Source organism: Saccopteryx leptura, chromosome 13 (genome assembly GCF_036850995.1).
Source record: "Saccopteryx leptura isolate mSacLep1 chromosome 13, mSacLep1_pri_phased_curated, whole genome shotgun sequence".
NCBI classification, from domain to species: domain Eukaryota; kingdom Metazoa; phylum Chordata; class Mammalia; order Chiroptera; family Emballonuridae; genus Saccopteryx; species Saccopteryx leptura.
The window spans coordinates 14,808,291-14,815,094 of NC_089515.1; the positions used below are offsets into that span (position 1 = coordinate 14,808,291).

Consider the following 6,804-nt stretch of genomic DNA (forward strand, 5'->3'; position numbering starts at 1 on the left):
GCTGTTACTGCTGAAGAATATACAACACCTCATTTAGGGAGCATCCCAAATAGTTTTGTAAGTAAGTCACAATCACAACCAAACTTTTTGAGGCTCTATTAAGTGCTGTATATGAAATTTTTGTTTGTTTTGTTTTGTTTGTTTGTTTAATTATTTATTCATTTTTTAGAGAGGAGAGGGAGAGACAGAGAGAGAGAGAGAGAGAGAGAGGAGAGACAGAGAGAGAGAAGGGGGGAGGAGCTGGAAGCATCAACTCCCATATGTGCCTTGACCAGGCAAGCCCAGGGTTTCGAACCGGCTACCTCAGCATTTCCAGGTTGACGCTTTATCCACTGCGCCACCACAGGTCAGGCTTTTTTTTGTTTGTTTGTTTGTTTGTTTTTTTATTTATGTATATGAAATTTTTAATTCTAAGACCTAACACTTTGGTCAATAAAATTAATCAAGTTTTAAGTGAAATGGAAGAAGAAATGAAATTAATCCAAAATAAATGGATGATAGCTCTTGAGCATCCTAAACGTGTAGAGAAGAAGTAGAATTAAGCAACATAAGGGGAAATATTTTGCTATATATGTATTTGGGACTTTGCCGAAAGCTTTTTATCACCTTCTCTGACATTGAACATTGAATACCAGATGCAGTGATGACAGGCGGATTTCAAGTTCTCGTGACTTTGATGTAATAGGAAAATATTTTCCACTTGACGTCAATGTCTTTTAAATCTAAGTTATTTATCACTATATTCATGTTCTCGGTCTGCTTTTCATAACAACTACTTTAAATTAATGCTTTGTTGTTCAGTTATTGAGTTCTATCTCTGGGAACCAAATACATTCAGAGTTTCCTTATAGGTCCTGAAAAACCATTAATAACTAGACTAAGGAATTAAGAAGAGAATCATCTTTACTTTACTATTCTCCAAAGTGATCTGTCTTGAGAAAGTATTAATAGGGAATTGCAACCTTTCTGATGGACTCACTACTTTTCATTCAGTTCATTTGGTATTGGTATTAGAAAAATTACAATAAAGAAGTTAATTTGAAGTAAGCTAAATCATAAGTTAATGGTTCTAGATAATAGTAGAACAGTTTGGGCATGAGAATTACTCCCAAAATAAAAAGTTGGAAGCTTTTAACTTGGTAATCATTTTAATATGCTAATTATATTTCCTCTTTCCTGTAGTATCTACCCCTTCTTCCCAAAAGTAGACGTAATTTCTTTGTGTAGTAACTCATTTCTCCAATAATTCCACAGTTTCATTTTTGGTATGCCAGAAATAATTTAGAAATCATTTGTTACAGAGTGTATTAAGTATACACAACCATTGAGGCCGGAGAGTTGTTTAGGGTGCAAAATTTAAAGGGGCACCTCTTTAAAGGCTGACCTTGCACTTGCATGACCCTGAGACTGAGCGCCTCTCTAAATTTTACAAAAGAAAAACCTCTTTTGCCCCATCCTAGTCCCTGCTGGATTCATAGCACCTAATTATGTTTTAGGTTTTATTGCTGTTTTGGTGAATTCAAATGGTTTTCTAAATTTTGTTATAGCTTTAGTTTAATATACATTGAAACCTAAATACTACAACCTGAATTTAAGAGAGTACATTTTTTAAAAACTTCTGATACACCAACTATTGCTAATTTGTCCCAGTTTTTCTGAAACACCAAAACCCAGATTCCTTTCAGATCCCTCCCTGGGGTCCCGCAGAGCCTTTCCGGGCAGGGCCCATGTCTTATTCATTTTATGCTCTGATACCTTCTCAATGTCTGGTTCAGAGACACTTCCAATAAATTATAAATGTCTGAATGAATCTGGAATATACGGTGAAAAATACTTCTATATTGTAAGGATTTGGCTTCCAAACTTCATTTATGTGGGTTTTTTTTTTTTATTCATTTTAGAGAGGAGAGGGAGAGACAGAGAGAGAGAGAGGAGAGACAGAAAGGAGGGGGGAGGAGCTGGAAGCATCAACTCCCATATGTGCCTTGACCAGGCAAGCCCAGGGTTTCAAACCGGCGACCTCCGCATTTCCAGATGGATGCTTTATCCACTGCGCCACCACAGGTCAGGCCTTTTTATGTGTTTTCTTCAAATAAAATAGTCTTATTCCAGAAAAACCAGTGATGATAAAAATATGTTGGAACTTTTCAGTTGATTGTTTTGGAACATTAAACGGTCTGCCATTTCAAGTCCAGTTCAGTGTAGGAACAGTTTAGAGAATGCACTTCTCTCTCTGGTTGAGCTATCACTTTAGTTTGGCACTAACATCAATCACTGAACATTGGAATCCTCCCTCCAGGGACTTACGTTCTGGCAATCAACATGACTGAGCTTTGCGCAGTGGCAGTATTGTGGCCAGTGAGGTTTATCTGAGACGCGATTCTTTCTAATTGAAAACTTTTCCCAATACCCCACACTATTGTGGGGATTCTAAAACACCCAATACTATTTGCTTTGTCCTAAATATGATAGACTTTTTTATTTTTCAAAACAAAAAGTCTCGTAATCTCAAATTACATCATCTGTATAAGCCCTTTTGTTATTTTAAAATGGAAAGCAAGGGCTTAAGCTCATAAAATGGCATCAAAGCAGTGCCTTTAACACACTGTTAGATAATGTTCTTCAACTGTTTTTTTAAGTTTGTTTGAAAGAACTATTTTGGCCATTCTGATGTGGCTCTGAGCTCTGGTTACATATCACATGGGACAAGCAGATAAAATTGCAAATGAACTAAAAGCAACAGTGTCTGGAAGGGGAAGAAAGGTTACATACCCTTGTTTTGCTAAATAGACCAATTTTTTTTTAATGAGTGTCTTTTATCCATTGAAAGAGTGCTAAACTCCATTGTATTTCTTTAAATAGCTTTACTGAGATACAATTTACATGTCATAGAATTCACCCATTTAATTGTGCCATTCAACATTTTTAGCATATTTACTAGAGTTGTGCAACTATCTTCATATGGATTTTAGATGATTTTTATCACCAAGAAGGAAACCCCGTAGCCATTAGCAGTTACTCCCTAGTCATCTCCCCTCCCCCCACCTGCCTCTTAACTGTAGGAAACAACTACTCTTTCTGACTATAGATTCACCTGTTATGGACATTTCATCTAGATCAGGGGTCTCAAACTCAACTCAGCATGTGGGCCACAGAGCAAGATCACAGCCCTTGGGCGGGCCGCACTAGGTCTACAAAAGGCAACTGTTACGCAACACTTTTCTCACTGCAGTTGAAAACAAAAAAAAATCAGTACAACAAGCACAATCATACATGCAGTTTACTCAGTGTCACAAAACGACCAGAAACTGTAGTTCGCATCACAACTGCTGTTAACTAAGCTAATATCTAGCTAGGATGCTAGAGAAATGAAAAATACAAGTAGGCCCCTAGGCTTACTTAATTTTATCCAAAATATTTTGAACTTCGTGGATTAGTCTGCGGGCTGCACAAAATTGTTAGGCGGGCCACATGCGGCCCGCGGGCCGCGAGTTTGAGACCCCTGATCTAGATGGAACGTAATGCACGGTCTTTTATGACTGACTTCTTTGACTTCACAGTGATTTCAAATTTCACCCATATTTAGTGTGTATTAGTACTTTATTCCTTTTTTATGACCAAGTAATATTCCCTTGTTTGAAGAGACCACATTTTGTTCATCCAATCATCTGTCTGGATATGAGGGTTGTCACCACTTTTTGGCTATTACAAGTAATACTGCTTTAACATTTTGTGCAAGTTTTTATGTGGACATATATTTTCTCTTGGATGTATACCTAGAAGCAGAATGTCTGGGTCATATGGTAACTATTTCAAATTTTTGAGGAGCTGCTGAAGAGTTTTCCTTAATGACTACTCCGCTTTTCATTCCTACTGGCAATGTGTAAGGGTTCCAGTCTCTCCACATCCTCGTCAACACTTATTATTGTCTATTTTCTTACATTTCAACCATCTTGGTGTGAAGTGGCATCTCATTGTGGTTTTTATTTGCATTGCCTAAAAGACTAACGATGTTGAGCATCTTTATACTAACCATTTTTGAAAGAGGATACTTTACAGAAAACTCAGTTAAATGGCTGTTCTAAAATGTATTATTAAAACGGAAACAAAATAGTCAATTTTATAGACTTTGGCCTAGATTTGCTAGAAGATGATGATGTTTAATAATGAGAAGCCTATAGTTTAAGTCCAGTGAGAATTATTTGAGTCACTAGCAGAATCAATTTAAAATGCATTGCAGCATTCCAGGTATCAGGAAGTGGTTATATGTAGTACGGATCACACAGATGACCTTTACAATTGTAAGTTGAAAAGGAAGACTTGAAATAGGAAGGTTTTGAATATCAGGATGGATAACACCAGCTGACCTTGAATAAACAATGTCACATATAAAAATGGTCCACATCAGTGATGTGAATCTATAAATGTAAATCTTTATTCAGTTTTTAAACTTTAAATTTGCAGCATGCTATTTGAGATCTTCTCTAAAAGCCAGATAATATAACTCATTGGGTCCCCTTTAGCCCTAAACCCTATAATTATATAATTTCTGGTTAACATGAAGTTTTTTTTAAATTACATACTAAAAGCATAGTGTTTTAAACAACTCAGCTATTCACATGTCATGAGAATAGAGAATCAGCCAAGAAACTTATCTTTTTGTTTCAAAGCTTGTTGACTTTTATGTAAGAACTCTATACTTATTCCAGGTTGTGTCCTAGTAATTTATTCATATGTATTAAAAATTTAAACACGTTTGTGACAAAGAACAGGTGAGATAAGTCAAGAGTCATTAGAAGGTCAGCCTAAAGTTCTTTTCATCACCATTAGAAACCCCTGCACGAGAGGAAACGGGTGGATTCAGTTACATTACCTTGGCTTTGCCAAATAACAGATGAAGGAAATGTTAAATATCCTTTTGCTGTGTGTCTATGTCTAGGCTGGGAATGGTGTCTGATGTTAACTGTGGTGGCCTTTTCAGGTGCTTGATACTTAATGGTAGAAGCTTGTAATCTTTTTTCATACATAGTATGAAACCATTTAGTTGACTCCTCATGACAGTGACTTGGTTTATTCATTCAGGAAAAAGTTACTGGATGTTCTTGTGTGTAAAACAGTGCTGGGCAGAGGAAGGGGCTTGGGTTCGTTAGGGAAGTCTTCAGAGAGCAGGTGGTGTCACACTAGAGGGGTCCGTTTGCTGCAGGCACCCCAGCCCAGTCCGATGCAAACAGGAATTTGCATACCCACATTATTTGGAAATGTGGAAAGAAATTAGAAGAAGCAACAGCTAACACAGTGGTCCCCAACCTTTTTTGGGCCATGGACCGGTTTAATGTCAGAAAATATTTTCACGGACTGGCCTTTAGGGTGGGACGGATAAATGTATCACGTGACCGAGACAAGCGTCAAGAGTGAGTCTTAGACGGATGTAACAGAGGGAATCTGATCATTTTTAAAAATAAAATATCGTTCAGACTTAAATATAAATAAAACAGAAATAATGTAAGCGATTTATTCTTTCTCTGCGGACCGGTACCAAATGGCCCAAGGACCGGTACCGGTCCGCGGCCCGAGGTTGGGGACCACTGAGTTAAAGAATTCTTAAATGGCTGCCTCTGGGGACCGGGGTGAAGTGGGGACAGGTGGCATGAGGTACTGTGGTTTTTTTATTATAAACTCTTTAATGTGATCTGATTTTTTTTTTTTTTTTTTTTGCCTTGTGCAAGTATCACTTTGGAAAAGATAAAATTTTTAAATAAACAAATTACATACCGTGCAGTCATCCAAATGATGTGGTCAAAGAATGTTTAGTGATACAGGAAGACATCCACAACATGAAAACAAAGAGAGTGGGTTACATGACCTGCCGATATGTATAGAGCAGGATCTACCTTTGAGCGTGTGTGAAGCACATATGCATAAGAAAGATGCTGTGTTAGAGTCAATGTATATGGCATTTCTTCACTTTAGATATAAATGGATGTTTAATTTTTATTAATATAATCAGTTTTGGGTTTTTTTTTTTCTGATTAACAATGTTGAACAACTACGTAAAGACTTTCAGTCTGGAGGGACACGTGTTGTCTTCCTTCCCGGGTTCCTGTGGGCTTTAGCCACGCCCTTCCTTTTGGCCATTCCATGAGTAGTCCTCCCCTTACCCGATGAGCAGCAGGAGCCCCTGAAGTATGATGAGCAGAGATGGTGCGATAAGATTGGTTTTAGGCAGATTTGTCTCCCTGTATTGTGGAAATGGTTGGAAAGGCATGGCGAGGATCAGAGGAACGAGTTGGGAAGCAATCAAGGCAAGGAGTGATGGTGCCCCAAGTAGGAAGGTGGCAGCCAGGTCAGAGGGAAGGGGGCTTCCGAAGAATAGTGTGAGGGCAGTGTCAGCAGGAGGTGTCCATGACCATAAAGTCCGGGAGGGCAAGGACCCTTCTGACTTCATTTACCACTCCCTCCCGGGGCCCACCTAGCATAGTGGCTGGTCCATGTTGACCCTCAGTAAATATCTGTGATCTAAAGAAAAGGGAAGAGTCCAGAATGAGGCTTAGGAGTCTGACCAGATTACCTGGGTGCCGGATGGGTTGTTCCTTAGCAGTAATGCAAAGGGGTAGATGGACTTGTTGGGGTGTAGATTCCTGGTGCTCAGTCACGTGCAGTCAGTCAATGAACAGTTGGATCTCCGGGACTGCAAGATCTTGGCTAGAAAGAGCTTTGAGAGTATCAGCATAGAGATGGTACCTTGAGTTCAAGAGGAAATAATATTTCACTGGAATACATACATAGGGTAAGAGGAGAAGATAG

At 38.5% G+C, this 6,804-nt stretch overlaps 1 pseudogene; it reads left to right on the plus strand.

Annotated features, from left to right (window-relative positions):
* The first annotated feature begins 2,329 nt into the window (after window positions 1–2,329).
* Window positions 2,330–2,495, plus strand: LOC136385214 (U4 spliceosomal RNA; annotated as a pseudogene).
* Window positions 2,496–6,804: the final 4,309 nt, after the last annotated feature.